Consider the following 22650-nt stretch of genomic DNA (forward strand, 5'->3'; position numbering starts at 1 on the left):
TCACCTGTGCAATGGGAGTAATAATAGTATCTGCCCCATAAGGTTGTTCTAGGTATTAATTGAGATAGTGCTGTTGGCATGATGCCTGTAACATAGTAAGCGCTGAACAAATGGCAGCTATGAGCTCCTGTTGTAATTGTTACATCTTGCTGCCTCTTTGGGAGATGGCCAGCTTTCACCAATCATCATTTATGGTGCCTCCTACTGGCATGATTACTGCAATTTGCCTACCTCTAAGGTAAGGGGTAGACTCCAATACCCTCTGTCTATCAAATAAAATTAAGATGTACATACTGGGAGCATTTCGTCTTGCATTTGCCTAGCTTCTTGCTATTCTGGGGCTGTATGCTGTATGGCTTTTGCAAGCGAAGCCATTGCCACAGCAGGACTGGAACTCCATGAGGGTGACTGGCTGTAGGTTCTCCACCCCATTGTTGACTTTGGCATTCAGGACTTCAGAGCAGGGATGCCATGGTTGCATTCTTTAGAGCTACACAAAAGGAAAACAGTGAAGCTCTTGCCAAGTTCCTGGAGCTCCAAGGGAAATAAACAGAAACAAGTAACATGAGTAACAACATAAAAATGAGATTGGAGGTGTGTTGGAATGAGCTGAAGGCCTTAGGGGCATGCTTTGGGAACAATCAGCTGATCCTGTTTGACTGCCAAGATAAAACACACACACACACACACACACACACACACACACACACACACATTCTGTGTATAGTAGACTAACTGAAGGGAGGTAGAATTTCATGTTGGAGGGGTGGAGACAAGAGCCATGGTGACAGGGCAGGTGGGGTGAGAAGGTAGATTGTGAGAAGACTGGAAAGAGCAAGTAGTGATAGCTATGGCAAACTAATAGTTTTCTTCTGTGGTGTGTAATGTAACCCTCTCTCCATCCCCCAATTCAATTTGAAATAATACCTACATTCTTGTCCAATGTATGGGGAATTGGGTGTGCTTTGGGGAGTGAGGCAGACTTCTGAATGGAAACTCAAGGCTGGCATTTTGCAAGAGCAGAGGCGGTCATAGGGAACACTGCACATACTGATCACTACTGTATAAAGATGAAGTAACCTTCTTCCTTACATAGATCACACCCTCCACCTGAAACAAAATAAAACAAAATTTTATACAGAGAGCACTCAGATTGCTGTATTAGTGTGAATTAATAAGAAAAATGGGTTGGCATAACCCATTCCTCCTCCCACCCTTACCCCTTGGAAACGGAAACCAACCTTGTAGAACTAAAGTCAAGTTGAGGGAGATTATATGGCCACTTTTGAAATGCAGAGGAGAGAAATGGAGTACTCCTTAACACTCACTTAATGGAGTACTCACTTAACAGAGAGAGGACCACAAAGCTCTTGATCCTCAAGACTGGCACTTTTTTATTTTTTATTTTTATTGATTTATTTATTTTTAAAAAGGCATCTATTTGGCTTATAATACAAAATGGCTCAGAGAAACACAGAAATAAAATATACAAGCCAATCCTATATAATAAAAGAGTAATATGCAAATTGACCATCACTCCAACACACATATGGCTTCCCCCATGTGGTCAAAGATGACTGCCCCCATGTGGACACAAGATGGCCAACAGGGGAGGGCAGTTGGGAGGGACAGGCCTGCAAGGGAGGGCAGTTGTGGGCGATCAGGCCAGCAGGGCAGGGCAGTTGGGAGGGACCAGGCCTGCAAGGGAGGGCAGTTGAGGGTGAACAAGCCTGCAGGGAAGGGCAGTTAGGGGTGACCAGGCCAGCAGAGGAGGGAAGTTGGGGGCTACTGGGCCTGCAGGGAAGAGCAGTTGAGGGGGACCAGGCCTGCAGGGGAGAGCAGTTTGGGGGGACAAGGCCTGTAGGGGAGGGCAGTTAGGGGCAATCAGGCTGGCAGGGGAGCAGTTAGGCATCAATCAGGTTGGCAGGGGAGTGGTTAGGGGGTGATCAGGCTGCCAGGCAGAAGTGGTTAGGGGCAATCAAGAAGGCAGGCAGGCAAGCAGTTGGGAGCCAGCAGTCCTGGATTGTGAGAGGGATGTCCGACTGCCCATTTAGGCTTGATCCCGGTCCTAAATGGGCAATTGGACATCCCTCGAGGGGCCCCAGATTGGAGAGGGTGCAGGCTGGGCTGAAGGACACACATCCCCGTGCACGAATTTCATGCACCGGGCCTCTAGTTATTAAAATAATTACCCAATAAGCAAATTTCAGTCACATTCCCTGTCTTCAATCTAGATGAGAAAACAGGAAGCTACAAACCAACCAATCCACCCCGATGAGCCCATCATTCTCTCAGCATCCATTGACAAGAGACTTCTTTTATTATTGCTGCTTAAAGAAACTTCTCCAAAGCTTGGTGACTTAGAGCAACATTTGTTTTGCTCATGAATTGGCAGTTTGGCCAGGATTTAGCAGGAACAGCCTCTCTCTCTCTCTCTCTCTCTCTCTCTCTCTCTCTCTCTCTCTCTCTTGTTCACTCACATGCCTGGAAATTAATGCCGGCTGTGAGCTGGGGCCTTGACTGAGCCCGCTGGCTCGAAAACCTATACTTTTCCATATGGACTGGGTTCCAGGAGAGAGCATCTTGAGAGAGAGAGAGAGCTGGTGGAAGCTGTGCCACCTTTTCTAACCAAGCCTGGGAAGTCATGCAGCATCACTTTGATTGCATTCTATTCATTCCAGATCAGTCACCATGTGCATTCACTTGCTAGGGTTGCCATAGCAAAGTACCACAGAAATTTACTTCTCACAGTTCTGGAGGCTGAACGTACAAGATCAAGGTGTCAGCAGGGTTGGTGTCTTCTGAGACCTCTCTCCTTGAATTATAGATGGCTGTCCTCTCCCTTGTCTTCACATTGGCTTCCCTCTTGTGTGTCTGTGTCCTAATCTCCTATAAGGACACACCCCAATGGCCTCATTTTTATTTATTTACCTCGTTAAAGGCACTATCTTCAAATACAGTCACATTCTGAGGTACTGGGACAAAAGGGCTTCAACATATGAGGTAGAGTTTGGGGGAGACAACATTCAGCCAGGGGTAAATTGGACTCCACCTTTTGATGGGAGAAATGTTAAAGAATTTGCAGATAGGTTTTTAAAACTACCACAACTGGTAAATGTCAGAGATTTTGGCAGGTTCTACAGTTGGAGGGCCCTATGCTCCACCTCCATTTACCTCTCAACAGGTTGTGAGATCCAGCAAACAGCTGGATTGTGGCTTTCAGAAAAGACCCAGTGCCAAGAGGTGTGAGCAGCATGGTACACTATCAAAACAGCCATGGGTTTCTGAAATCTGCATTTCAGCAGTGAGGTGACTCAAGACCCTTTTCCCATTTCCCAGTCTCCAAATGAGATCCTGGATTCCGGTATGAATTCAGGGAGTGGAAGGGCTCTCAAAATCATGATTCAGATTGAATTTCCCATCAACAAGGGATTAAGAGTTAGATTTCCTTTGACTTGAAGTAATGTGATGTTCCTGCTAACTGAGGTGTGAAGCAAAATACATCTTCCTTGGGTAAGGCACATAGGGGTTACAATGGGGTATGAATTACATCAGCTTCTCACTTTAGGTAACTTTAATACTCTCCCTCAATCTACCCAGAAAAGTATGGTAGAGAGAATTTCCAACTCACCATTTCCACTGACATGTGTACCAAACAGCTACAGTGGCAACTGGTGCATTTCTCTCTGATGGCTACCACCAGGGACGTGGTTAAGAATAAATTCAAATGGCATTCTTAGAGTCTGGATAGGTTAGGAAGTGGAGAACAGTTAGAGAACTGACTCTGGGACAGACCCCTGGACAGGATGGGTGTGCCCATGCACGGCCCACCTCCTAACTACCCTGCCCACAAGCGTCCTTTCTCACACAGCCTGTTTTCCACGTTCCTTTACATTTCTTGAAATACCACCAATAAGAGATTCAATTAAGTGGAAAGAATCCTCTAGAAGGCTTAAGGTGTGATCAGTTGGTTCATTAATTTTTGTAACAGGACATTTTAGTTGTATCATAGGCTCATTTCTTACTCCTCCATTAGTACAAAGGGGCCTTGGTTTCTCCTGGGGTGAGATAGCTGAGCTGTTTGCACTTACATATATAGTGGGGAGTACAGTGTTTCCCTGGGAGGAAATACACAAAAACTCCAGCTTAATTTCTTGGAGGCTCAGAGTTATGTAATTTGCTTGAATGGCCTATAGAGACTTCACCAGGGTCAGAGTATAGAAAGAGAATTCTCTGTGAGGGTAAATGAGATCAGACTGATGGGCTGCCTTTTGCATCAAAGGTGAGATGTGAGGGGGGTGTTGTTCCAGATCTATGGGAGAGGTTGGTCCAGCACCATTCCCAGAACTTTTCACAGGTGGATAGATGACCCAGCTTAACTTCCAAACACTCTTGTTTTAGCCCCATGTCAATTCCAGGTCTTTGGCTTCAAAGAGGACAAACTGGGTCAGCAAATGCCATCAGAAGTAGATGACCTTATTGCCTATTCTTCCCCCCTCACACCATTCTCCATAAAACAAAAAATTAATAACTTCAATTACATAAAAATTTAAATGTCTTTATGGAAGCCAATTTTGTTATGTCAAGAAACAATTGATAAAATGGCATACACTATTTGTAACACAGTGAATAAAAGATAATTTCCTTATTTTATAAAGAACTCACACAAATCAATAAGAATGAATATGAACAAACCAACCGAGAAATAGGCAAAGGATATGAAAGTCAGTTCATAGAAAAACAAACACAAATAGGCAATACTGTATGAAAATATGTTCAGCTTTTTTTCTAATTAAAGACATGCACATTTAAACACAATGAGTTGCCATTTTCACCTATCAGATTGGGAAAAACTATTCAAATTTGGTAATAGTGTTGTTGAATGAATAAAGAAACAGACTCTTATTCACAGTCAGTGAACATACTACTAAATGTAATATTTTGTTGGACATTTTGGCAATATCAATCATAATTGTAAATGCATCTACCATTTGAACCATGGGCAAGAGTTTAGTCCACATATACATTCACAAAAGTACACCAGGTCATAGATACAAGAATGTAACATTATTTGTGAAAGGGGAAAAGGGGGAAAGGCCATAAAAAAGTTTGGTTATTCTAGTTATGGCACATTCATATGTTGAAATACTATACAGCCATTAAAAAGAATGTAGCCCTAGCCACTTTGGCTCAGGGGATAGAGTGTCAGCCTGCTGAAGGGTCCCAGGTTCAATTCTGGTCAAGGGCACATTCTCGGGTTGTGGGCTCCATCTCCAGTGGCGGGTATGCAGGAGGCAGCCAATCAATGATTTTCTCTCATCATTGATGTTTCTATTTCTCTCTCCTTCTCTCTTCCTCTCTGAAATCAATAAAAATATATTTTTGAAAAAAAAAAAGAATGTGCTAGCATATTTCTGAGCTATTAAAGGAGAAAAGCAAAGTGTAGAACAGTGTGCACTAAATGATCCCATGTATGAATAAAAAATAATACATATGCTAATGTATGCATAAAAATTCTGGAAATATTCACACACAAAAATTGGGGGAATGGGGGTAATTAAGAGTGAGAGACAAGAATTTTACTTTTTTATTAAGAATTTTTAAAAATATGTGTTTTTATTGATTTTAGAGAGGAAGGGAGAAGGAGGGGGAAGAGAGAGAGAGAGAGAGAGAGAGAGAGAGAGAGAGAGAGAGAGAGAGACATCGATCGGTTGCCTCCTGCATGCCCCCTACTGGGGATCAAGCCCATAACAACCCAGGCATGTGCCCTGACTGGGAATCGAACTGCAACCTCTTGGTGCATAGGATGATGCTCAACCAAATGAGCCATACCAGCCAGGGCTACTTAAAAAAAATACACTTCATTATATTCATTAAAAACCATTTGTATGTCTTGTTTTTATTTTAAAAAAGAAATGTTTATAGGAATTCCCTCTATAATATAATAGCCTGTTCATATGTATGTTCCATATGAGTCTGAACTTACTGGTTAGGATGGCGGCCAGCAGATGACATCCCAGTGTGGGACAGGTGACATGTGGTAATGCAGCCTGATTTACGACATCACACGAGGTATTGGAGGCAGGCTTGGGAAGCTGTGGTCCTCTATGAACAAAGTGGAACAAAAACAGTGAAATATCCGAGTTAGTATTAAAACTCCTCTTTACTTATATACTGGTGGGATCCAGGAAAAAAACATTCCCTTCAGTCCTGCAGCTTCTGGCCAATTCTGGTTAAAGTTTTAGGTAGGGTTACAGTCTTGGGCAAAAGTTAAATGTGCCATCCGTTATTGAATGAAAACAAAGGTTAGCAGATGTCCTTTCTTAAGCACAAAACCCCCAGGATATAAGAGCAATCCTTCAACTGTAGATACATCCTTGACTTATTTTCCAAGTAGCAGTGCTGGCCCATGCAGGGACAAGATAAAAGTCCAGCCGAGACCGGTTTGGCTCAGTGGATAGAGTGTCGGCCTGTGGACTCAAGGGTCCCAGGTTCGATTCCGGTCAAGGGCATGTACCTTGGTTGCGGGCACATCCCCAGTAGGGGGTGTGCAAGAGGCAGCTGATCGATGTTTCTAACTCTCTATCCCTCTCTCTTCCTCTCTGTAAAAAATCAATAAAATATATTTAAAAAAAAAAAAGATAAAAGTCCTGTAGTGTGATTCTGCATGCGAGCAGAATGAAGGTGCATGACATGCAGCAAATACCAGTAAGAAAAGTGTAACCCTATCATGTCAGTGTTCCAGAAGAACCAAAGTGTGTGGTCAAAGAGGGTACAATCGTTTTTAATGAACTCAAATTCATTAAAACTGTAAATTGCTATACAGTTTATAACAATAGTTCCAGAACTTTAGCTAGCACCAGAATCCCCTGGAAAATGTCTTAAAAGATGTCCGGGCCCATCCCCAGAGTATCTGATTCAACAGGTCTAAGTGGGGCCAGAGAATTGGCATTTCTAACAAGTTCTGAAATGATGCTGATGCTGTTAGTCTTGAGATCACCCTTTGAGAACCATTGGTTTATAAGGAAACTTGATCAACCTTTTTTTTCTCTCCCATCAACAACCCTTCCATCCTTTAGTTGTTCTCATGATCGCCCCTTAAAACTCATCTAGAAATGTGTCTTCTTTTATAATCCTTAAACACTGTACCTCTTTCCTCCTTTTCCCTTTTTCTGCCACATGCTCAATCCAGAAAACCCATCTGGCAATGGCAGAAGCCTCTTGAAAGGGTGTGGAGAGGGGAAAACTAAGCAGGCTACGCCAGAATTCTTTCACAGATAGAAGACTGGGAACACTCATGTGTTAATTTTCAACTTCTCACCAGACAAATGGACATTAATCTCCGACTAAAGGCTGGGCATACCAGCACACACAGCAGGGGGTAGCCCTGGTCTCTGAATCTGCCCTGTGACTGCCTAGGGATGAGGGCCCCAGAGGGTCCTTGTGGCCTCCTTCCAGAAGGGAAATTTTGGCAAGCTTAGAAGACCATGATCCAGGATGTCTGTTTTTAGAAGCTCACTCAGTGGGGCCTGCCTCCCTGCAGAACCCTATCAGCTCCTCTTTCCTGCTTCTCATTCTCCTACTTCCAGGATCTCTCTTCTGCCTCCTCAGCTCGGTGGCTCCGGGGGTGGGGGTGGAGGTGGGAGGTTGGGGGTGGGGCGGGGGCAGGGGTGGGGTGGAGGCTGTGTTCTCTGCAGGTGTCAGACCACACTCACAGGGATTACCCCAGGGGGGACCAAGGTGCCTGCGGAAACAGGAACAGGATCATTCTTTTGTTGGAAGATGGTAGAACATTTCTTCTCTCAATTTTCTTAGTGAAAAAAGGAAGGAAGGATGGAAGGAAAAAAGAAAGGAAGGGGCAAGGAAGGGAAAGATCTGCTTTAGCGTTTACTTAGGTGGTTCAGACTGAACAAACGCTGCTCAAAAAGCCATCCTTCCTCCTCCCCTGGGTGACATTAATCTTCTAAGTAGAAGATTAATTTGGATTCTTGTCCAAATCTGAAGGTAATTTTCTGGAAGGAAGGGGAGATTCCATCCAGCAGTTAGATGTGTGGTCTTATAGAGAGAGCAGTGCTTCCCAACCTTTGTGGGCATAGGAACTCTTGGGGGGGTCCTGGTAAAACACAGTTTCTAATGCCGGAGGCCTGGGGACCTGAGACTCTGCATTTCTAACAAGCTCCCAGGTGATGCTGATGCTGCTGGTCTGTGGACCACACTTTGTGTCTCGAGGCTGTAGAGCACTTAGAACTAGAACAACCGTAGAGATAAATTTGAATCCAATCCTTTTGCAAATAAGACAACTGGAGTCCTGAGAGGCTGGGTGACTGTTCCACGGCCACACATCTGCATAGTGGTAGAGCCAGGTCTAGAACGGGGTCCTCGCTCTCCCAGTCCATGATTCTTCTGCCTCCCCAGGAAGAAAGCAAGGCAGGAATGTAAAATAGGTGGTAGACACACTAAAATGAGAACATTTATTTTATTTTATTTTAGTTAGGCTGTATTTATTTATTTAAAAATCTTTATTGTTTAAGGTATTACATATGTCTCCTTTTCTCCCCATTGACCTCTTCTAGCCCGCCCCGCACCCCCACCCTTCACCACCCTATTGTCAGTGTCCATGGGTTATGCATATATGCATACAAGTTCTTTGGTTGATCTCTTTCTGCTCACCCACTCACCCCTGCCTTCCCTCTGAGGTTTGACAGTCTGTTTAGAATGCGAACATTTAAAAGGAGGATCTGGACCTGGGGAAGTCAGTGTTGAAGTGCACCTGCCAGTGATCCCCAAGACTGCACTATGAACCTTTTCACTGCTACTGGCCAGTCACCTGACAGCCACAGATTTGAGAAAAGCGAAAATGCAGTGTTTTCCTGAGCCCTGGTTGAGCCTGATAATTTATGGTGGTTGTCAAGTTAGAATCTTAAGTGGGCACCTTTATGGTCATCAGGCGGCTCCCAGGAAGACAGAATTGCCTGGAATAATGGGGCCAGCATAGGGCAGCTGGGATCCTTGCCAGGACAAATCGTCAGGGGAAATCTAAGAACAGCTGGTTGGTATATTGGAACCCAGTGGATGTGCAATTCCTGAGAGTCCTCACACTTCTAGGCCCTGTCATATTTTATATCGGCACTCCTCTTCATTGTATTGAAGGTAACAAACACTTTGTCCAAGGCAGCTGGGAATCTTGGAATTGGAGGCAAAACTTCCCAGAATGAAAAACATTTGTTCTGTAGCATTGACCAGGCCAAACCACTCAGGTGAGCTGGGTTACTACAGGCACCTTGGATTGGATGTTTAAAGACTCACATTTCAGGTCTGGCTCTTTTGCTTATTAGCCATTAAGAGGATTTCTAGGGAAATGGTACCATTCATTCATCCACTTTGTCATTTATTTCTTCAGCCAATTAAACATTCATTAAGCACCAACTTGTATGTCAGAATTCGAAGACACACAAACAAAAAATTCTCTATGCTCTCAAGAGATTCACAGTCTAATATAGGAGATGGATAAACCAACAGTTACTTATAGCTGTGAGAGGTACAGGAAATACAACTATTAGAGCAGGGGTGGGGAACCTTTTTTCTGCCAAGGGCCATTTGGATATTTGTAACATTATTCGTGGGCCATACAAAATTATCAATTTGAAAATTTACGTTGCTATGAAAAAAGCTCCTAGATTTATTGAATTTTGAGTCTCTCCTGCAGTTGCATTGGCAGGGCCAGACCAAATGATATGGCCTGTGGCTGGACATTCCCTACCAGTGGATTAGAGTATAAAAAAGAAACAAAGATGTCAGATTGGTTGATGGGCGAAGGCTTCCTAGAAGAAGTGATAGTTGAATTGAGTCTTGAGGAAGAGGGGCAGGGGTGGGGGCACAGAAAGACCCTTCTTGGCAGGGAGAACAGTATGCCCATGGCCCAGGCCTTGGAACTGCACAAATCATTCAGGGGATTGCAAATTGTAAAATGCAGTTGGATTCGTGGTGGTGTGATGTGGTTGGAGTCCGGTCCCAACGATCCTATGTACTGAGCATAGGCTTAGTTTTAATTAGACAAAACTGTGAAGAGAAATTTGATGTAATTAGTTATTATAATTATTATAATAATTATAGTCATCATCATAATAACTACGTTCATTAAGCCTATTGCTATTATTTAATCCTCACAGCAAACCTAGGAGGTGGATACTGATATTACACCTGGTGTGCTGTTCTGGAATTTGAGGCTCAGAAAGAAAGGGTGAGTAACTCACACCCATGTAGCTAAAGTTCTGATACAGCCATGCTCTCAACCCCATCAGATCCAGAGCATGCTTTCATAACAAATATTTTTAATCCCCCTTTGTTATCGTGAAATTAAGTTCAAATATAATATCCACTTGGATACATAATTCTAAAAGACAATATAATGCCCACCTTTAGTGTAAATAAAAAATAAAAGGAAAATAATTTGTAACAAAATAATATGTATTTCAGTATGGAAATGCTCAGACTTGGCTTTTCTAGAAGCATTATGAAATAGTTGATGGTTTTACTTACATGTAGAATCAACTTGAATGCAACAGTTGTTAGGTTCTTGGGGATATTAATGGTGAGCAAAATCAGACAGAATCTTTGCTCTCATGAGCTTATAGTCCAGTAATAGGAAAAAGAAATCAATTAGCCATGCAAGTACTTGTATAAGCCCTTCTACTTATACAGAGAGCAGGGAGAGGGGAGGGGAGGGAGGGGAAAGGAGGGAGGGATATATCCTTAGGATATATCTTAGTAGGGATCTGCAGCCAAATAATGGTGCTTTATAGTCTCTTTGAATAGCTCTTGTCCATGTGGTTGTGCCAAAGACTGGTTACACATTTAGGTTCCTTTGCTTCCGCTTACCTAGAATTTTTAGGGAGTGCTTTTAAAACAAGATATATTAAAAGAAGTCCTTGCTACCTCCACCTAATTCCATTCCTCCCCTATAAGTAGAAACTTAAAATTTTATCATTTATCTTCCTACTAGGTCCCCAGTGCATGAATTTGTGCACTTTGAAAGGAACTGTGGGCCAAGGTGGGCACAGAGGTGGGTCTCGGTGCACCCTCCACGCCCCAACCCGCCCCCTCCTGCCATGACCCCCATCCCCTGTCTGCAGGCAGCCCCACTCCCACCGCTGCAGCTCCCACACGCTGACGTCGCCAGTCCCACTTGCAGCCAGAGCGATTGGGGCTGGTACCCTCAGCGGGTGTGAGCAACAGCTGCTGCCTCAATCACCCCTCAGGAGCAGGGGCTGTGGAGAAGCCCTGAGGGGCTATCAGGGCGGCAGCCGCTACTTGCACCTGCTGATGGCGCCAAGAGATCGAGTCAGCACCAGGCTCCGGCAGCAGGTGCGAGCAGGGCTGGTGCTGGCAGCAGGTGCAAGCGCCGGGCAGGACCGTGGCGTGTGGGCGCAAAGAACTTTCAGTAACCACCAGAGGCTCGCCCCAATGACAGCGAAAGGCTCCCCGCGTTGGTCTGGCACCCCTGCTCACCTGTTCCACCATCCTGCCGCGGCCGATGCCTGCCATGTTCCTCGCTCTGCTGCCTGCTGCCAATGCCCTCCATGTTCCACACACGCCTCCTGGTGGTCAGCACATGTCATAGCAACTGGTTGTTTGGTTGTTCTGCCTTTTGGTCTATTATATATTAGGGTTTTATAGATATAGATTGTACAGATAGAGATTATGTGATATAGATATAGATACAGGTAAATAATGTTTCATATGTCTCAGTTGCACCCACCACCTCCACTTTCACAGATAAATTATAGTAGATTATATACATTATTTATCATATGACCATTTTGCTTTTTTTTAAAAAAACTCAACAATATATCCTGGGTCACACAAAATCTGGGTTCAAATTCTACCTATGCCACTTATGTGACCTTGGGCATATCTCTTAAACTCTGTGAACTGGTTTCCTAATATGTATAATCATAGCAATAATACCTACCTCCTAGGGTTGTTATAGGTATGGATGCACTAGCACAATGGGTGGCACATAGTAGGCACTCAATTTATAATCTCTAATAGTTTTATTTATGTTATATTTAGTAATTTTTTATGTAATCCCCCCTTCCCCCACACTTGATGAGACCCAGGTCATTCACTGTCAATATCCTACAGTGAAGATTAAGAGGGAGGGTGGGGGCAATTTGACAGCTGTTGAATATGGACTCAAAGAATTAGAAAGTTAATATTGGCAAGAGTCCTGAGAGATTTCAGCAACTATCCTGTTTCTTTCATGGGGATAGGCATAGAGACCTAGATGGACTGAGCGGTTTGCCCAAGGCCACCAACCAGGATGGGAAAAGTCACTTGATATTTAATTTTGCAGTCACTTGATATTTAATCAGTGGATTAGCTCATTCATTCATTCATTCATTGCTTCCTAAATGTATTAACCTTTTGCACTCGGATGTCGAGTGTGACTCGACACAGTTAGCATCGGTAGCAGCTCGATGAAAAAAGCAAGCAAGTGCAAAGGGTTAAGAATCTAGAGTGCCTCAGTTTGAATTCTGACTCTACAACTTACTAGGTACTGGTGATGCCCAGTCCAATTCATTTTCAAAGTAACTTTTCTTTAAAGAAGAGTTCATCTTCTGCAGTGGGTAGAAGTTTCTCTGCACATTCCTGTGTTCTATCTGTAAAAGGAGGAACCAATGGCAGGGACGGGTCAGGGAAACTATGCCTTGAAGAAGAGTTTCTTTCCTCCCTTGGTATGTAAACATGGTAACAAGGACTGGGGATAATCCCTATCACTGAGCAACTGTCTCAGGAATATATCCAGTTGGGGATTGTGGGAATGATAAGAAAGTTCAAGGAACAGTCCCTTACCCTCAGAGGGCTTTAAAACAACTTCAAGCTCATTAAAAAACCAAACATGGCTGTGAAAATGTGTTAGTGCTTAAAATAAGAATGCATTTTAATTGCGTTTTTTTTTTCAATTACAACAACCCTTAGAGATGGTTACTATTATTATTATTGTTTTTTATATAAGCATACTAAGGTTTAAGTAGGTTTTGTAACTTGCCCAAAGTTACATAGCTGGTGAGCAGAAAAGTGGGTCTGTGATTCCAGTTCCTATGCTCTTAATCAGATACTCACAAGGCTGTGGTGCATTCTACTCTAACCTGATTCTGGGCTCATTTGACTGGGGACAAAGAAAAAGAAAAAACAGGAAGGGGTATTTCAGAACAATTTGCAGTCACTTGATATTTAATCAATGGATTAGCTCATTCATTCATTCATTCATTCATTGCTTCCTAAATGCATTAAGAATCTAGAGTGCCTCAGTTTGAATTCTGACTCTACAACTTAATAGGTGAGCAGGTGACATACCTTCTCTGTGCCTCAGTTTCCTCATCAGTATTATGGGTTATAATAGTACTTACCTCATGGATTGTTGTGAGATTAAAATGAGTGAATTTGTAAAAGCCCTTGGAACTGCCTGGCCCATGCTAAGAGCCTATAATCTTCACTTGTGTTGCTATGTCTGCGGAGCGATGTATTCTGTGATCTGTGTTTTGGTGGAAAGAATTAGGAGCCTTAGGTTCTGATTTAGCTCTGCCACCAGTGAGCCACGTGATCATGGGCAGGTTATCTGTCACCCTTGAACCTCAATTTTCTCACCTATAAAAAACAGGGCTTTGACCTCATGATCTCTAAAGTCTTTCTACTTCAAGTGTCAATATGTTGAGGGGTCTGCACTCTCCTCATCACAAATATGGAAACCAATCTTAATAGAATAATCTTTTGGTTGGAAGCTCATTTAAAAAATGATTCTATTTCACTCTTAACAGAGAAGGAAAGGGAGGCTGATGCCTTTTCTACATGTGTTTCTCAAAGTGTGGTTCTTACCATAGACCACCCACCTCAGAACTGCCTGGGCTGCTGTTAGAAAAAGAGTTGCCTGGGTCTCAGCCCAGACCCACTGAGTTAGGGCCTCTGGAGGCGGGGCCTGGATAACTACCTATTTGATAACAATCCCAGGTGGTTCCTGTGGCAACTCTTGTTTGAGCGCCACTGGAGAAGAGAGAAAGAATGACAATGTTGAGTCAGATTCTCACACTTGAATGTGCATGTAAGTCAGTTGGGGAGATTTGGGTTCAGGAGGTTTGGGGTGTGGCTTGAGAACCTGCATTTCTAATGAACTTCCAGGGGCTGCTGAAGCTACTGGTCTATGGACACAATTGAGAAGCTAGGCTTCCTAGCTCCACACATGAGCTGCATGACCTTGGGGAAAGTCCTCAATTTCCCTCAGCCCTAGGTTTTTTATCTCTGAAGAGGGAGAAAGTAGTGCCTACATCATAGGATTGAGAGTTGGATTAAACCATATAATGTACGTAAAGCTGCTTGCCTTAATGCAGCACATCAGCAGTCATAAAAGATACTCTGAGTATCTGCTACCATAACAAAAGTTCCATTGATTCAGACTCTCATGAGTTGGGATGCTGGGAATGTGTCGTTTTAACTAAGAGCTATAGGTGACTGATGTACAAAAGAGCACAAGAGAGTTGATAACCCTGTACTCTGTCTCTGTCCAGGACAGGAAATTCCCCAACCTCATTCAGGTTCTCCAAATCCCACAAGCATCCGAAAGACATGTGGTGATGCCCTCAATAAAACTGTTGCTCCCCAAACAGCACAGGTAATGAGAGTTGTATGAGACAGCTTTCACTGCTTTCTCAGCAAATATGTATCAGAAGACTCTTATTTCCCCGCGGGGTGTAAGAAATGGACTCAAATCATCAAATACATGAGCCTGACCATTTAACTCAACTATCAGGGTACTCATGCCAGGAGATAAATAGGAAGGGGTGCCTGGGATAGAATACTGAGTCATAGGCTTTGAGCTTTTGAAGGTGATGGGGTTCCTATGGGGGAGAAACCGTTTGCACAATTACCATATCTCTTTCTGTGTGGGGCCTCTGGCTGTAACCTGACCTGGATTTAGCATCTGAAGTTTTTACTTACTGAGTTTGGGGAATGCAATTCAATAAATCTTTATTGAATATCTATCATACCAGGCACTGTGCTAGATGCAAAGACACAAGAATAGCAAGATAGTTAACATTCCTAGGAAGGGTTGCAGCAGGTAATAAGTATACAAACTAACAAATGCATAAATAAGACTATTTTAGATTCTGTTGAAGGCAAGGAAGGAAATAAAAAGAGAGAGTGAGACTTTTGTTTTGAAGAGGGTCAAGGAAGGCTTCTTTGAGGAGGTGATAATTTAGGGAAGGCTCAAAGCATGAGCATGAATTGGCCTTTCATAGAAGAGAGGAAAAGCATTCCATGAAGAAAGAACAGCATAAGTGAGGTAGAGAACTTGGTTGGTTGGAATAACTGGAAGAAAACCAGCATGGCTGTGGAGTGAGTGAGTGAGTGTGTGTGTGTGTGCATGTGCACATGTATGTGTGCAGTGGGGAGGTGACCCCAAATGAGGTTGAAGAGATGACTAATAATAGGAGATAACACTTGTTCTGTGTGCCAGGCACTATTCTAAGAGCTTTGCCTGTAATAATTCCTTTAATCCTCATCACAACCACTCTTATATCCATCTTACAGATGATAAAATTGAGGCACAGAGTGGCATGCTGTAATCTTTTCTCTGCCAAAGTCTTCTGGAAGTCTTATCTGAGCTATTATGGGAGCAGTGAGGGAAATAATGCATGGAGAGTGATCAGCACATGCCCTGCACGTAGGAAGGGCTTTGCAAATGTAGTTAGTGTAGTTATTTCTCCATATTGGATCTTGAGTTTTCCACTGGGGAGAACTAAACAACTGTGACTATGTTGAGCATTTAATTGTCACCCAAACTGAGACATTTTTAAGAGTGCAAGAAAGTACTATTTTTAATTAAACGATAATAACGGGCATAAACTGGGATTATCTCTGGCAAGCCAGAATGTGTGGTTTCTGTAACCACGAAGCCCAGATATTATTGTCTAAGAATTCACTGGCTAATGGGGGATGGGGGATGGCTATTAACAAACCCTATTATCCTCACATTTCACGGGATTCAAAGCCTCTCTAAGGCATAGACAATAATCCACATATTTAAGTTTTATTTTTTACTGAAGTCATAGTTTCACATAACCAAAGACTTTAGTTTGAACATGTGGTTTTATTATAACAAAATTTTTCTTTGCAAAAGCTTTAGCAAGACATGGGGACCCCATTCTGTGTGATGTAATGGTGACATTCCTCTCCCATCTAGGGAGAAAACACTTTCATTCTAAATTACAATGTCACAAGGAGAAGAGAGCCAATTAATTTCAGACTCCACTAACATGGGATTTGTATTAACTTGGTCAGAGGCTGAGACTGATATTCCCTTCTGCTTTAGCTATTGGCAAATGAATTTGTAAAAATTAATTTTTAATGTGCATGAAGAGGGGCTGGGGCTGGGGGTTAGAGGAAGTTAAAGCTACATGATAATAATAGCTGGTGTATTTTGAGTCCTAGGCTAAACTTTTCACGCATTAATTGATCTAATTCTCACCTCAGCCCCGTGAAGTAGGTACATGAAGAGGAAATTGAAGCCTTGAGAGGTTCGCTTAAATTTGCACCGTTAGTAAGAACATGATGGAGCCGAGAAACAAACTCCTATTTTCCAATATCTCTCCAGAACACCAAAATATTCTACTTATAGATAATTGATATGAGAGGTTATGGGGATGCAAAAGAAATAAAACAATGTGTAACTCAAATTTTCCCTTCTTTGTGAAGCCCAAATACCTTATCCATAGAGCTCATATTCTAATTATAAAGTTTCATTTTTGTCTTGCCTCTAGGTTTTGAGAAACTTATAGATATATGCAGATTTGTCATATTTGGTGTCTAGGACATTGTCTGGGACTCATGTCAGTATTCATTATTTGTTTATTGATTGATTTAACAAATATTTATTGTCCACCCTCTATATGTCAGGCACTCTGTTAAATGTGGGAATATACAATGAAGAAGACCCACCTAGCAGTCCCACTTCTGAGAATATACCCTAACAATTGCAAGAAACACTAGTCAGAAAGAATATATGCACCCCTATGTTCATAGCAGCTTTATTTACAATAGTTAAGAAGATGAATTAATAAAAAAATCTATGGTACATTTACACAATGGAATACTATGCAGCTATAAAAAAGAATGATCTTTTACCCTTTGTGACAACAAGGATGGACCTGGAGACTATTATGCTAAGTGAAATAAGCCACTCAGAGAAAGATAAATAGCACATGAACTCATTTATATGGGGAATCTAATGAGCAAAATAAGCTGACAAACAAAATTGGTCCAGAGACATGGAAGCATGGAACAAACTGACAGATCTCAATGGGAAGGGGGTGGAGGGAGCAGGAAGAGATTAACTAAAGAACTTATATGCATAACTCATGGACACAGATAATAGTGCAGTGAAGGGCTGGGGTGAGGTGGGAGTGGGGTTGAGGGGGGCAAAGGTAGGAAATGGAGGCCGTCTGTAATACTCTCAACAATAAAAATAAACAAATTAAAAAAAATAAGAAAACCCACATGACTCTTGTCCTCATCAAACTCATTATCCCACCCACATCCCTTATGCATCACTGTTCAGTGAATAATCACAGGAAAGACAAATTGAACCAGCATGCTGGTGGGCACATAAATGTCCTCTCATTTGCCCCATAGTCTCAGACAGGACCGAGCCTTTAGGTAGAGTATAAGAGGGAAAGGTGGGTTGTTAATCAGGCAGGTAAACATAGTGCAATTTTTCTCAAACCCTAGGATGTATACAAATTATCTGAGGCACTTGTGAAAAATGCAGACTCCAGAGGATATGAGTTAGTGGGTCTGGAGCACTCCAGATAGTTGACTCATTTATTTAAAAAATATTTATTGAGATTGTACTACGTGCCGGGCACTATTTTGGACTCTAGGGGTCAGCAGTTAATGAGCTAGATATATCTGTACTCTTTTTGTTTTGTTTATTAATCCTCAAATGAGGATATTTTTCCACTGATTTTTAGGGAGAGTGTAAGAGAGAGGGAAAGACAGAGAGAAAGAAACATTGATGTGAGAGAAGCACATTGATTGGTTGTCTCCTGCACGAGCCCTGACCAGGGCCTGGGCCGGGTGAGGAGCCTGCAACCCAGGTATGTGCCCTTGACTGGAATCAAATCTGGGACCCTTTGGTCCACAGGCCAATGCTCTATCTGCTGAGCTAAACCTGCTAAGGCTGTCAATACTCTTAAGGAGCTTACATTCCAGTGGAGAAAATAAAGATGAAAAAGTAAGATAATTCAATTGGTAAGAGTGTTATGAAGCAGGCAATGGGTTGAGGAATGGCTTGCAATTGCAGGAAAGGGTCAGGGACTGATTTTTGCTTGGGGTTCAGGGGAAGCCTCTGTAAAGAATCAACATTTGAGTTGATTCTTGAACCATGAGAATGAACCATCCATGCAAAGAGTTAGGGAAGAGGGTCCTAGGCAACGGTCCTCAGGAATTGCCATGCTCAAGGAATAGAGAGGAGACCAGTATTGGACTAAGGTGAGCTACAAGAAGAGGTCAGAGAGGTAAGTGGGGACCAGATCATAGAAAGCCTTGGAGGCCATGATAATGAGTTTGGATTTTATCCTAAGAGCAGTGTGAAGCATTAGAAAGTCTTGAAGCAGCAGAAAGCCATCATTCTTATGCTACACTTTGCAAAACACTGATAGTGTAGCTTGGCCTCAGCCAAAGAAACAGGATCCCAGAACCCTCACCCTATCGCCTTCCATCCTGCTCCATCATTTGCTCTCCTCAGAGTAGCCGTTATAGGCAGTGGTGGCAATCTTTCTCTGTCACTGTTATTACCTGAGGGCTAAGTGGACATGTTTGGGTGAGAAACTGTGACAAACAGTTGACATAGTCATCTCATTAAATGGTTGTAGCTAATTAAGTAAGGGGCACGTGCTCCTTCAGAGGCCCCAGTATCCTAAGAAGAGCATAAACAGTTGTTTCCTCTGCTCTCATTAAGGACTTAAGCCTTCTTCATATTGAAGAGCTTCCATAAACAAAAGCAGAGATTACTGGATGTTCCCACAAAAATAGTTTGTGTAATTGAAAGGCATCTCTATAAAGGGGAGCTCTCGGTGTTGGCTCAGAGCATGACAAAAGTTCCATCCCGAGGCCCTGGGGGGCCAGGGGCCGGGGGCAAGGGCAGATTCCAAAGCTGCAAGGGACTGTTCTTCCTGGATTAATTTTGTTCTTCAAGATGAGTTCTCAACTTGAAAGTGATCATGATAATGCCTGTTTCCCAGCCTCTGCTGCAGACTTCTGATCCAGTGCAGAGTTGATTCTGCATGGCGGTGTCCTCTCTGGACAGCTCTGAGTCTCTTAAATTTGGGATGCATGCTTATCTCCCCCAGGTGGAAACACTCTATTCTTCTTGGGCTGCCCTTGCCTTGAGGAGTGTCTCTGTCTTATATTCCCCAAATGCAAGATTATTGAGAACTTCTGGACTCTCCCAGAGAATAAAGGGGACACTAAATACAGCCTCTGTAAACATTGTGTTACAGATCCTTTAGACCCAGGCCAGCCCTCCCTCTTCTTTTCTGAGATCTGCCCTCCTCTTTGGCCACCATTTTTATAGGATGTGATCCTTGCCTTCCTGGGCAAGGCTGATTGGATGAGATATGGACACCTTCCTCGATATAGGTCAAGCAGGTTCTCTATCCTGAAAGACTGAAATGGAGAGTCAGAGATGCTAGCCATTCCCAGCTGGTTGCTAGAATCAAAGATATATGAACTGTAGATCTGTGCCGTTAAGTTTGGCTGCCTCTAAACATTGGCCATTTGAAATGTGGCCAATCCAAATTGAGATATTTTGTAAGTGTAAACTGCACATTGGATTTTAAAGACTTAGTATGAAGGAAAAATTCAGAATATCTCTCATTAAAATTTTATATTGATTATATGTTAAGTTATATTTTGCATATATTAACTAAAGGTATATTTTTAAAATTAATTTTACCTTTTAAAAATGTGACTACTAAAATTTTTTAAATTGCATTTGTGATTCATTGTATTTATATTGGAAAGTGCTACTCTTCTCTCCTCCATATTTTTATTGTGGTAAAATATACACAACATAAAATTTACTATTATAGACATTTTAAGTGTACAATTCAGTGGCATTAAGTACATTCTCAATATTGTACAAGTATCACCACTACCTATTTTTAGAACTTTGTTATCTCTAACAGAAGTTTTTTACCCAATAAACAATAACTTCCCACTCCTCCCTCTTCTTAGCCTCTTGTAACCTCCATTCTACCTTGTTTCTCTGAATTAACCTATTCTAGGTATCTCATATATGGGGAATCATATAATACTTGTCCTTATGTGTTGGGTTTATTTCACTTAGCATAATGTTTTCAAGGTTCATCCATGTTACAGAATTCATAAGAATCAATGATTCTTAATCAAAAATTCCTTTTTTAAGGCTTAATAATATTCATTACATGTATACACCACATTTTATTTATCCATTTACCTGTTGATGGATATTTAGGTTGTTTCCACTTGTTAGCTGTTGCGAATAATGATGATTTGAGCATTGGTGTACAAATATCTGTTTAAGTGGCTGCTTTCAATTCTTTTAAGTATACACCTAGAAATAGAATTGCTGGGTCATATGATAACATGTATAACATTTTAAGGAATCCCCAAATGGTTTTCCAAGCAGTTGCACCCTTTTACTTTCCCACCAGCAATGTGCAAGGGTTCCAATTTCTCCACAAATTCACACCAACACTTGAAATCTTCAACTTTTACACTTATAGCCATCCTCATTGTGGAAAGTGCTACTTTTAATCTTGTCACATGTACCTGGAGAAATAGAGAAAACTGATCCATAGAGAAAGAAGAATTAAGCAAATGCTCAGAGATATCAGATACAAGAACACATGACTCCAGCCCTGGCTGGGGTGGCTCAGTTGATTGTCATCCAGGGTACCAAGAGGTCACCAGTTTGATTCCCTGTCAGCGCACGTGCCCAGGTTGTGGGCTCTATCCCCAGTAGAGGGTGTGTAGAAGGCAGCCAATCAATGTTTCTTTCTCTCATTGATGTTTTTCTCTCTCTCCCTCTCTCTTCCTCTCCCTTCCTTTCCCTCTCTTAAAAAATCAATAAAAATATAGTAAAAAAATAATAATATGTGTCTCCAGAAAGAGGTGGGGGGAGGGAGAGGAGAGAATACAGAAAATGAAAAAGGGTAGTTGTTAGAGTGGATAGCGGGCTAAAAGAGAGAGAGGGAATCAGAGATAAAGAAAGTAACAGGGAAAGTCTGTCCGACAGTTCAGTTCTTGGTTTCAGTGATCTATGGAAAGGCCCGTCAGCATTTCTAATCATTGGGTTCTAAGAGACACCTCCATGTTCTTAAAATAAATTTTCAGTTTTTGGCTTAAGTGTGTTCGAGCTTATTGCAATGAAAAGAGATACTTATGAGATATAAGGATCTATAGATTTCTGAAATATAGGGACAAGGTTAAAGAGTATAGATATCATGATATGACATAAGATGGCAAATACCCGGCAAATAGCTGGCACTTTATTATCCACTTGAGTCAGACATTTCTAACAAATCACAACCCTAGGACCTAAGAATCCTTTTCAATGAAAGATTTCTGGTCAGCCTCCAGTGACTAGAAATGGCTTAAGAGAGAATTCCTATTTGTTATATTTTTGGGAAAACAATCACTGAAGTAGAATTTTGAGGAGGCACAGATTTTTTGGTCTAGCTGAAACTTAATTTTTTTTCAATCAAGTTGTTTTCTTTTTCTGAGCCTCAGTTGCCTTATCTATAAAATGGTAGTGATGATAGTTCCTACCCACAGGATGAGAATGGGTATAGTAATAGAAATGAAAGCACTTGGGAAGCATAAACACTTATACAAGTTGCTGGCCCTCAGTTTTCAGGGCCAATCAGGGTCTCTTGTCCTCTGTCCTCAGCCTCAATATAGCTTTATATTAGAGGGGCACCACCGTAAGAACCTGGGTTTTACAAAAAATTCCCAACAAAATGAAATGCAATTGTTTTAAGAAGCCAATAGAACCCATCAATTATATGTCTTCTTATTTTCTGCACAGAGGAAGTTGGCACTAAAAGGCAGTACAGACAAGGGAGATTTTGAAAAATTACTAACAAATTGGTAAAATTTCAGCCTTTGGGAGAAATGTGTGTGGTGTGTGTGTGATTTATGCCCCTAAGTGCTGTTCTCCCCCTGAAGCATCTAGAAAGCAATTCTCAGAGAGCAAGGGCACAGTCTGACTGACTCTAGGTCTAGTGCAAGTGGTGTTTCTTCTTGGGCTGTTACAGTGTTTGTGAAGGGACCAGAATGTGGAGTTAGACAAATGAAATTTACCCATAATTATGGCAAGAATGCAGGACAGTTTTTATTTCATCATATTTCTCACTTGCTAATGAGTATAATCAGACTTGTGAAATCATATGGTCTAATTCAGAGTTCCAAAAATATGCCCACCATACTCATAATGCACTGTTCTGCTTCTTTAAGCCCAAATGAGACTGTCATTGTGGCCACTTGTGAAAAATATGCATGACCAAGGGGATATATGTATCAAACGCTGTTCATTTTCCCATCCTGCCTTCA

The 22650-nt window shown here is 42.1% G+C and overlaps 1 long non-coding RNA gene across 2 annotated transcripts; it reads right to left on the reverse strand.

Moving 5' to 3' along the window:
* Nucleotides 1-307: 307 nt before the first annotated feature.
* LOC129149352 (uncharacterized) lies at nucleotides 308-13941 on the reverse strand. 2 transcript variants are annotated; one of them, XR_008556270.1, is made up of 6 exons: nucleotides 13893-13941; nucleotides 12554-12662; nucleotides 11509-11597; nucleotides 5987-6105; nucleotides 932-1110; nucleotides 308-490 (listed from the first exon to the last, which is right to left on the reverse strand). It is a non-coding gene; the product is annotated as an uncharacterized LOC129149352 (long non-coding RNA). The 2 variants fall into 2 exon arrangements; XR_008556271.1 differs by lacking the exon at nucleotides 12554-12662 and having other exon boundaries at nucleotides 11509-11652; nucleotides 13879-13900.
* Nucleotides 13942-22650: the final 8709 nt, after the last annotated feature.

The sequence above is a fragment of the Eptesicus fuscus genome, chromosome 6 (genome assembly GCF_027574615.1).
Source record: "Eptesicus fuscus isolate TK198812 chromosome 6, DD_ASM_mEF_20220401, whole genome shotgun sequence".
In the NCBI taxonomy this organism is placed as follows: Eukaryota; Metazoa; Chordata; class Mammalia; order Chiroptera; family Vespertilionidae; genus Eptesicus; species Eptesicus fuscus.